Here is a 10,613-nt window from a genome sequence, read left to right as displayed (position 1 = left end):
GCAATAGCAACGTTGCATTGCGGGAATATCCAACAGAAACAGTCGAGAAGAGACCCCATGTGAATAAATTGGCTAAAGAATATGAACAAGAAGTCTGTAGAGACCGGTGAATTAGGTGGTGCTGCACAATGGGCATGGTGTGCCTGAAATTCTGCAGCCAGTGCTCGAGCTGCGTCGCCGGAATCGTCCTCTGGTCAACAGTTCAAAATATTTGACAAGACATGGAATCTGCACCAAATGAACCCCTAAGATACGTTACAACGCCGTGACTTTCCCCTTCGCATTTTGGCGCGCATTGAAACGGATGACATGTGTCTGACGAATATTCCTTGGACGGACGAGGCACAGTTTACTCTGCAAAGTGCCGCGAATGCACACAGTTATCGAATTTTGGGTTCTAGGCCTCCACATGTTGTGCAGGAACATTCGCTGCACACAGTTTATGTAACCGTATGGTGCGGTTTGACAAGCTCTTTTATTCATGGCCCGTTTCTCATCAAGATGACACATCGTGGCCGGCCGGAGTGGTTGTGCGGTTCTGGGCGCTACAGTCTGGAGTCGAGCGACCGCTACGGTCACAGGTTCGAATCCTGCCTCGGGTGTGGATGTGTGTGATGTCCTTAGCTTAGTTAGGTTTACTTAGTTTTAAGTTCCAGGCGACTGATGACCTCAGACGTTAAGTCGCATAGTGCCCAGAGCCATTTTTTGACACATCGTGGACCTCTTAGGTGTTCAGTATCCACGTTTTAAGGACCTTCTTGTGCAATATGTGGTTCCAGGATTGCAAGTACGCAATCATTATTTTCATGCAAGATGTGGCGACACCACAAGGCGCTTGCCACGTGGAAGACGTGTTTCGAGAAACCTTTGGAAACGACCGCATCATCTCTAGACGGTTTCAATATGTAAGATCTTCAATATTTGGTGACCAAAATTCATGTGACTTCTGGCTGTGGATCTACTTGCCCGCGAAAGGCAAAGGTCCCGAGTTCGAGTCTCGGTCGGGCACACAGTTTTAATGTGCCAGGAAGTTTCATATCAGCGCACACTCCGCTGCAGAGTGAAAATCTCATTCTGGAAACATCTCCCAGGCTGTGGCTAAGCCATGTCTCCGCAGTATCCTTTCTTTCAGGAGTGCTAGTTCTGCAAGGTTCGCAGGAGAGGTTCTGTAAAGTTTGGAAGGTAGGAGACGAGGTACTGGCAGAAGTGAAGCTGTGAGTACCGGGCGTGAGTCGTGCCTCGGTAGCTCAGTTGGTAGAGCACTTGCCCGCGAAAGGCAAAGGTCCCGAGTTCGAGTCTCGGTCGGGCACACAGTTTTAATCTGCCAGGAAGTTTCACCTAGGACTTTCTCATTTCGTGACATATGCAAAGTAGTTACTCCTGTAGCCACCCATTAAGTCTCCAGTAGATGTTGCCCTAAAGCGGCTGCAGCTCGAACAACTTCATATGTTTCGAATCTTAGCAGTTAGACGAGCAAACGTAGGAGCGATTTTGGTACGCATTGCACGATTGTCTTTGTTTTCGAATTGTGACTGAATTTGTCTCTATAAGACACGTTTTGTGCAAAGATTTGGTACAGAAAATTGCTTTGATCAAATGTATACTCTGTGTGAAACCACTGCGGCTAAGTGCGATATGGCTCGCTGGGAAAGGTTGTTGTACTTCCAGTTTCGCACGCTGTACTCTTACAGAATAAAGGAAGAGGAAATCTGGCGTGCGTTTTGGAAAGGATTTCTTTTGACGCCAACCCAGACTGTCTGTAGCAACGTGGGCGGAGACGATGTGGTAGCTGAAGATAGTGATCTCGACCTTCGGACGAAAAACCCACTGATGTCTTGCATTATTTCAAAGAATGAGAGCAAAGAACCATTGAAAAAAAATACAACAGAAGTGAATGATCAACGGGTACATGGAACTACAAGGCACTTTGTACACTTTAGCACAGAAAAGCAATACAATAGAAGCAGATGGAAAACGTGTTTGCTCTCTGTCAGGCAACCCTATGCCTACCTGCAGAGAGGTACTGCATTTTACCTTAGCACCCAAAGTAACGACAAATGGTTCAAATGGCTCTGAGCACTATGGGACTCAACTGCTGAGGTCATTAGTCCCCTAGAACTTAGAACTAGTTAAACCTAACTAACCTAAGGACATCACAAACATCCATGCCCGAGGCAGGATTCGAACCTGCGACCGTAGCGGTCTTGCGGTTCCAGACTGCAGCGCCTTTAACCGCACGGCCACTTCGGCCGGCAAGTAACGACATTTCAAGTGAAGTGGCTCCCATTGAAACCACCGTGTATGCGTTCAATTTAATGTATGTAGCACTTGTTTTTCAGGTTGTTGTCTCTCTAAAATTCTAATCTTCTTCCTCTTCAGTAGTGCTGCTTGCTGCTCTTTTCCACACCTGGTCTCCCATACTGGTAATATCCATTATTACCTCGTATATCCATCTTCTTCTAGGTCTCCCTTTTCGGCTAACTGAATGGATCATACCTTTCATCATTTTCCTCTGACATCCACTCCAAGTGTCCCAGCCGTCGTATTCGCTGTGATTTCAAAAATTTTACTATGTCCCTGCCTTGTATTAACTCTTATAATTCGGCATTGTAGCGTATTCTCGAGCCTTCTTCCTCACTTATTGGCCCATAGATTTTGCGTAGTACTTTCCGCTCAATGGTTCTTAGTTCATTTTTATTGTGTTCTGTCAACGTCCATACCACTGAGCCGTTGCGATAACTGGGCAGATTAGGGAATTATATATTAGCAGTTTAGTTTTTCTTGTAACAAAGCTATTTTTGAAAAGTTGCATATTTCCAAAGTAAGCTCTTTTTCCTGCCTGTATTCTTTCCCTTACGGCCTTCCCAATACTGTTATCATTTGTTATTAGGGCTCCCAGGTAGTTAAAAGAGGACACTCCATAACCTAATAAGAACAAGAAAATTGAAAATAATGTAATTTTTAATATTTCAAGTCTGAAAGGTTAACGAGGCAACGGCCTTGCCTCAGTGGATACACCGGTTCCCGTGAGATCACCGAAGTTAAGCGCTGTCGGGCGTGGTCGGCACTTGGATGGGTGACCACCCAGGCCGCCATGCGCTATTGCCATTTTTAGGGGGAGCACTCAGCCTCGTGATGCCAATTGAGGAGCTACTCGACCGAATAGTAGCGGCTTCGGTCAAGAATACCATCACAACGACCGGGAGAGCGGTGTGCTGACACCACGCCCCTCCTATACGCATCCTCCACTGAGGATGACACGGCGGTCGGATGGTCCCGGTAGGCCACTCGTGGCCTGAAGACGGAGTGAAAGAAATAAAAATCTTGAGGTTCGCCGATGACATTGTAATTCCGTCAGAGACAGCAAAGGACTTGGAAGAGCAGTTGAATGGAATGGACAGTGTCTTGAAAGTAGGGTATAAGATGAACATCAACAAAAGCAAAACGAGGATAATGGAATGTAGTTGAATTAAGTCGGGTGATGCTGGGGGAATTGGATTAGGAAATGAGACACTTAAAGTAGTAAAGGAGTTTTGCTATTTGCGGAGCAAAATAACTGATGATGGTAGAAGTAGAGAGGATATAAAATGTAGACTGGCAATGGGAAGGAAAGCGTTTCTGAAGAAGAGAAATTTGTTAACATCGGGTATAGATTTAAGTGTCAGGAAGTCGTTTCTGAAAGTGTTTGTATGGAGCGTAGCCATGGATGGAAGTTAAACATGGACGATAACTAGTTTGGACAAGAAGAGAATAGAAGCTTTCGAAATGTGGTACTGCAGAAGAATGCTGAAGATTAGATGGGTAGATCATATAACTAATGAGGAGGTATTGATTAGGATTGGGGGGAAGAGAAGTTTGTGGCACAACTTGACCAGAAGAAGGGATCGGTTGGTAGGACATGTTCTGAGGCATCAAGGGATTACCAATTTAGTATTGGAGGGCAGTGTGGAGGGTAAAAATCGTAGAGGGAGAACAAGAGATGAATACACTAAACAGATTCAGAAGGACGTAGGTTGCAGTAGGTACTGGGAGATGAAGAAGCTTGCACAGGATAGAGTAGCATAGAGAGCTGCATCAAACCAGTCTCAGGACTGAAGACCACAACAACAACAACAAGAATGAAAGTCTGTTGATTTAGGGCAAAATTCCAAGACGGAAATTCCAAACAGAGAGATTTCAGTAAGGCACTAACGTCACTTATAATTATCGGCGGCGACGATGCCTAATCTGCGGGTTACGCCATCGCCGCAATATGGGGCGGAATAAGTGCGGCATAGCTGGCCGCCGTCAAGGTGGCGACGCAGACGAGCCGCAGCGTGGCGCGCCAGACGTCGTGTGTGAACCCCCCTCCAGGCTTCACCAGAGACCGCCCAAATGAAAGAGCCGGTCCGCGCCAGGATCCTCTTTTGTTTCGGGCCGGCGCCCCGCGTCCCGCACCTCACGCACTGGCGCCGCTCGGCTGGGCGCTGCCGTCGCGTCACTGTTCATTATCGGCTGCGGTGCCGGCACCGGTAGCTCTTCCTGTGTCCGCGCATGCGTGGTTATCGGGGAATCTGGAGGCGACGGCGGCAGCAGGCGGCGCCGGTGTCTCCGTCACGTTCCATCCGTCCGCGGCGAAGCTCTTACGGACCGACAACCTTCGTAGCTGTTGCGGAAAGCCGTTGCACTACGTGGCCAAGAACTCCATTGCTACTATTCAAAAAGACTCGGTGTCACCAAAATCTTTGAAGTTGATTTCTCCTTTTGTTTCTTACAGGAACCTGACGTTGAACAGTCTATTAGCAGGACTTTCGACAAGAAATGCAAGTACTTGTGACACAGCAACGTCATTGTAATTAATGAAATTTTATTTTTGTTTTATTGTTCTATACCCGGCGAACTTCGTTCCGCCTCTGAAAATCTTTATATGTTATAGCTGACCCGGCAAACATTGCTTCACCCTATAAATTATCTCTAGTCTAGAAGAATAATGTATACGTGTAACACACATAAATGATCTTTTGGATAGGGTGGATAGCAATGTGCGGCTGTTTGCTGATGATGCTGTGGTGTACGGGAAGGTGTCGTCGTCGAGTGACTGTAGGAGGATACAAGATGACTTGGACAGGATTTGTGATTGGTGTAAAGAATGGCAGCTAAAAATTAATGCAGATGAATAGGAAAAAGAATCCCGTAATGTTTGAGTACTCCATTAGTAGTGTAGCGCTTGACTCAGTCACGTCGATTAAATATTTGGGCGTAACATTGCAGAGCGATATGAAGTGGGACAAGCATGTAATGGCAGTTGTGGGAAGGCGGATGGTCGTCTTCGGTTCATTGGTAGTATTTTGGGAAGATGTGGTTCATCTGTAAAGGAGACCGCTTATAAGCCGGCCGGTGTGGCCGAGCGGTTTTAGGCGCTTCAGTCTGGAACCGCGCGACTGCTACGGTCGCAGGTTCGAGTCCTGCCTCAGGAATGGATGTGTGTGATGTCCTTAGGTTGGTTAGGTTTAAGTAGTTCTAAGTTCTAGGGGACTGATGACCCCAGATGTTAAGTCCCATAGTGCTCAGAGCCATTTGAACCGTTTTTGAACCGCTTATAAAACACTATCACGACGAATTCTTGAGTACTGCTCGAGCGTTTGTGATCCCTATCAGGTCGGATTGAGGGAGGACATAGAAGCAATTCAGAGTCGGGCTGCTATATTTGTTACTGGTACGTTTGATCATCACGCGAGTGTTACGGAAATGCTTCAGGAACTCGGGCTGGAGTCTCTAGAAGAAAGGAGCAGTTCTTTTCGTGAATCGTTACTGAGAAAATTTAGAGAACCAGCATTTGAGGCTGACTGCAGTACAATTTTACTGCCGCCAACTTACATTTCGCGGAAAGACCACAAAGAAAAGATAAAAGAGATTAGGGCTCGTACAGAGGCTTATAGGCAGTCATTTTTCCCTCGTTCTGTTGGGGAGTGGAACAGGGAGAGAAGATGCTAGTTGTGGTACGAGGTACCCTCCGCCACGCACCTTATGGTGGATTGCGGAGTATGTATGTAGATGTAGAACACAACAGCCTTTGTTGGCCGGAGCTCATGACACAAACAATAATAATGGCTGCAAACTGTGTAAGGAGTGGGAAAAGGGTCCTGCAGTATCGGCCACTATTAGTCCTAGCGTTCCTACGGTAGATCGCGCGGATTTAACAATTGCAGCAGATGCACGGCTCGTCCATGAGCATACAAACAATCGGCAATTTCGTGTCGAAACGTGTTCGCCAGCATTATGAATAAGGCCAAGTGCACACGCATCGATGTTTATCGTACGGCCGGCCAGAGTGGCCGAGCGTTTCTAGGCGCTTCAGTCTGGAACAGCGCGACAACTACGGTCGCAGGTTCGAATCCTGCCTTGGGCATGGATATGTGTGATGTCCTTAGGTTAGTTAGGTGTAAGTAGTTCTAAGTTCTAGGGGACTGATGACCTCAGATGTTAAGTCCCTTAGTGCTCATAGCCATTTGAACCATTTTATCGTGCGTAAAAACATTGTACGATTGAATTCTTTTAGAGAAACAAAGGAGAGCATAGGAACTTCTTTGTTCCACTAAAAGAATTTGATCGTGCGATATATTTCCGTACGACAAAAATCGATGCGTGTGCGCTAGGCCTAAATGTCGGTTTAGCGAATGACTCGTGCTACCTAGTTAAACTTGTCGGTCTAGTTATGTCGATTCAAAGAGGGATATTCGAGTCATTCCTTTTGGTCCGTATCCTTCAATTACCTATGGAATACTGAAAATCACCGATAGACACCTGGCGGGGATAACTGATCAACTGATAATTGATCAGTTATGGACCGGGGTTGAAAAATATTAAATTACTAAAATCGCTATTAAAAATAGGGGCTGGTGGTAGAAGCGTGAAAATTTATGGTTGCGTGTGTTTTGTAATGCCACATCATAAAAAAATAAAAATAAAAAGTTCTGTCCAAAAAATAAGAATAAAAGACTTTGGGGTGGACCACCCTTATCACTTAGGAGTATGAAAAATAGATTACGACCGATTCTCAGACCTATCGAATACACATGTAAAATTTCATCAGAATCGATCGATCCGTTTCGGAGGGGTATGGCAACTAACATTGACACGAGAATTTTATATATAAGAATGGAACTTAGATTTATGTATTTAGCGCATGGATAACATCACGTCACACAAGGAAATATTTTTTTCTTCACAATACACATAGAAATAATTAAGAAAGAAAGTCATGATTACAAGCCAGGCGGGGTAGCCTCGCGGTCTCGGTCACCTTGCCGTGGTTCACGCGGCTCACCCCATCGGAGGAGGTTCGTGTCGTCGCACGGGCATGGGTGTGTGTGTTGTACTTTGCGTAAGTTAGCTTAAGTTAGATTACGTAGTGTGTAAGCCCAGGGATCGATGACCTCAGCAGTTTGGTCCCATTGAAACTTACCACCACCACCATGATTATAAGGTGATTAAATGTACAATATTTACAGAACACAGGCTTATGTCCAACTGCTGAACATCACAATTGATGCCTTAGCTGCTAACAGGAACTCCTCCGGATCGCCAAGAAAGGATCGATCTGGGCACGTATGCATGATGTGCTGGACAGCTTGATGTTCCGCACCACAGTCACCGCTGGGCGATGTTGTTAATCACTATTTGTACACTGAGTCAGCACATCTTCCACTATTTATCTTCATTCTATAGAGTGCAGACCAGATCTTGCGATGCTCTTAAAACCTTGGAGGCGTCATGGAGATGCAGGGCATCTTCAGCCGTTCTCAGGTAGCGTTGTCCTGCCATATTTCTCTGTTGTTGTGCTCTGTGGTCCATTAGAAATTTATCACTTTGTAGAGGTGGGTGACAGTGATCAAGTCTGTTTTTACTGAGTACAGGAATATCCTCATGAGTAGGAAGGTAAGGATCACCACCTACTTTTATTAACTCCCACTTGAGAGCAGCTTCCCTGTGCAAAAGGGGGGGGGGGGGGAGCAATGTGGCTGAGAAGAGGCAGACAGAAAGTTGGAGTATTTCTGATTGTTCCTGTGGTGATTCGCGATTCGCATAGTGTGGTTGAGTTGCGTATTGAGAAGTCTGGTGCATGGGCTGTTGATCCAGTCAGCAGCGCAGTATTCTGCCACGGAGTACACCAGCCCAAGAGCAGATGTCCTTAGTGTTGGAGCTGCTGATCGCATGTCATGCCATAAAGTTTCTGCAAGATATTATTTTTTGACTTCATCTTAGCGGCAGTTCTCAGCAAGTGCTGTTTGAAGCAGAGCGTCCTTCCAAGAGTGACCCCCAGGTAATGGTGGATTTTTGATATGGCACAGGTGTTTCTCTTCAAAATATACCTTTACTTCCTTTTTTGGGAGACTGTTGCTAAGGTGCAAGCTGGTGACTTCTCTTTTGGCAGCGTGTGGCTGTAACCCCTGGTTACGGAAGTATTTGACAACAATTTGTAGGTCTTCAGTCAAGACAGTCTCAGTAACACCAGGTCTTTGTGGGTCGCAGCAAGAGCCTAGTTGTCAGCATATCCAAATTTCCTTGATGTTGTCTTAGGAATGTCTGCATTATGGAGCGTAGGAACGAATATCTAGTGTTAGCTTTATACAGACGATAATAAAAAATGAGATAGAGAGGAGTAGTCATTAAGTTTTAATTATCGCCTCAAAAAATCATGCATCGACCATGAACCTTGATGATGGTGGTGGTAGTTGTTCTCTATGTATTTGTCTCATAAACTCAGAAGAAAAGACCACATATAAAAGCAAAAAATGAATTCTTTTCAAAGTACAAAAATCGTATTATTAACGCGTTTTGTTGCAACAGCCATGGAACCACACTCTCCTACAACTGAGAAGGTGGCGAGTGAGGATGTGAGAGTGGAACCTGTCAGCAAAAACCCACTTAACAAACAGAAGAAGGAATTACTACGTTTGCCTCGATGTCAGTGCTACCCTTTACAGAAAACACAAATTTATTGCCAACAATTACACTGCTTGGCAACATCATGAAATTGCACAATTTCTCCAAGATATTAAACTGTCCATAAAGGGCAACTAAAACGTTTGAAAAACTCTCATAAAACATGCAGATGGACAAAACATACACAGTTTAAAAAAGTATGAAAGTAGACGATTCCCGGCTAACACACTCCTTATGCTAAATAGAACTCAGCCATAAATGCAAGAAGACCTTCCAGAATTCTGAATAAATATTTAAAAAGCCATGAAAGCGGATCATGTTACTAATAGTACTATTAAGACTGTAGATATCGAACGTCAAAACTGTAGTTACAAAAGGAACTAACTTTAGAATGAGTACCATAGAATAGGCAGTTTTTGTAATTAATGTCCATAGCAAAAACACAATCATAGTAGCAATAACCTAGTGCACTTTTTCTACCCTCACCTTCTTATAGACGATATTTAAAAAATTAAAGGTTTGTCCATGCACTCTTTAATGGTGTCATTATTGAGAGCTGCATATGACAAAATAGAAATACGTGACAAATGGGTGCATATGGTTAAAAAGAATTATTTAAAATGAAATAACTTTCTTAGCTTATTTTGGTTTCTGTTGTTTTCTCGAAGTTTCTTTAAGTTGGCTCAAATTCAGGGTACGCTCCACCTTTACCAGAAGGAATCCAGAGTTTTGGTTATTCCTGCATAAATTTTAGAAATAAAACAGTCTTCATTATTTTTGAAATTTATTGTTTGAACAATAACTTCCAGCAATGACGACTAGAACTCTGCACTACAGAACACAACATTTCTAGAACCGAGTTAACATGCCCAACTGCTTTAGAGAAGGATGTTAATTCATGCCGAAAACGTTAGACTAAAGTGATCATCAATGCTCAACTTGCAACAAAAAGATATTTATATCTATATTCGGTCTTTTCATCCAAAGGTAAAAGTTATATTTCATTAATATTTCATCGAAGTTGCATTACAGATATTTTCAAATTATAATCCAAAATTTATAATAATAATAATAATTTTGTAAGTCTCAGAAGTTTTTTAAAATTAAAATGAAATAAGTTTAACACTACTTACATTTGTTCGATTGTTATTTTGGTATAATTTCTTGTTACATGTTCCTATATTTCTCTGTAAGGAAAATAACCTGACAACCTACTTAATCATAACCAAAAATCCAGATATTTTATTGTCTCTGAAAGATGTCTCTAAGTATCAGGTAACATATTTATTTGACTACATCACAAATTACATTAAAGAAATAATGAGTCAGTGTTCTCTTTCATGAAAACGTATATGGGTATGTATATGTATATGTAGAAACAGTCCTTAAACCCAGTGACAGTAAACAATGATAGATACCAGGGTTGTAATAACTCGTGCACATAATCCCAGAAAAACCTGTCATAATTTAACACACAAATTATTTAATATTCTGGCTCGGGAGCTATGACCATTATAATGGAATACGCAACTACATCCAGATAGTACTGCGACGACACTGAAAGATCAAAGGAATCTTGGCAAGCTAAATAAAGAAACGTCAGCAATGGTCAATCATGCAAAGGCCATTCATGTAAACACGCCAGTCACTCCGCAGTGGTAGACAGCAAAGTTGAAAGTATTTTGTCT

At 43.5% G+C, this 10,613-nt stretch overlaps 1 non-coding gene and 1 pseudogene across 1 annotated transcript; both read left to right on the top strand.

Annotated features, from left to right (window-relative positions):
• Positions 1–1,236: 1,236 nt before the first annotated feature.
• On the top strand, positions 1,237–1,311 carry Trnas-cga (transfer RNA serine (anticodon CGA)). Its single transcript has one exon. It is a non-coding gene; the product is annotated as a tRNA-Ser (tRNA).
• Positions 1,312–2,990: 1,679 nt separating this feature from the next.
• Positions 2,991–3,108, top strand: LOC126482752 (5S ribosomal RNA; annotated as a pseudogene).
• The last annotated feature ends 7,505 nt before the right edge of the window (positions 3,109–10,613 follow it).

The sequence above is a fragment of the Schistocerca serialis genome, chromosome 5, assembly GCF_023864345.2.
Source record: "Schistocerca serialis cubense isolate TAMUIC-IGC-003099 chromosome 5, iqSchSeri2.2, whole genome shotgun sequence".
Lineage (NCBI taxonomy): Eukaryota > Metazoa > Arthropoda > Insecta > Orthoptera > Acrididae > Schistocerca > Schistocerca serialis.
Note: the sequence above shows the minus strand (reverse complement) of the source record. Positions and strands in the feature narration are given on the sequence as shown.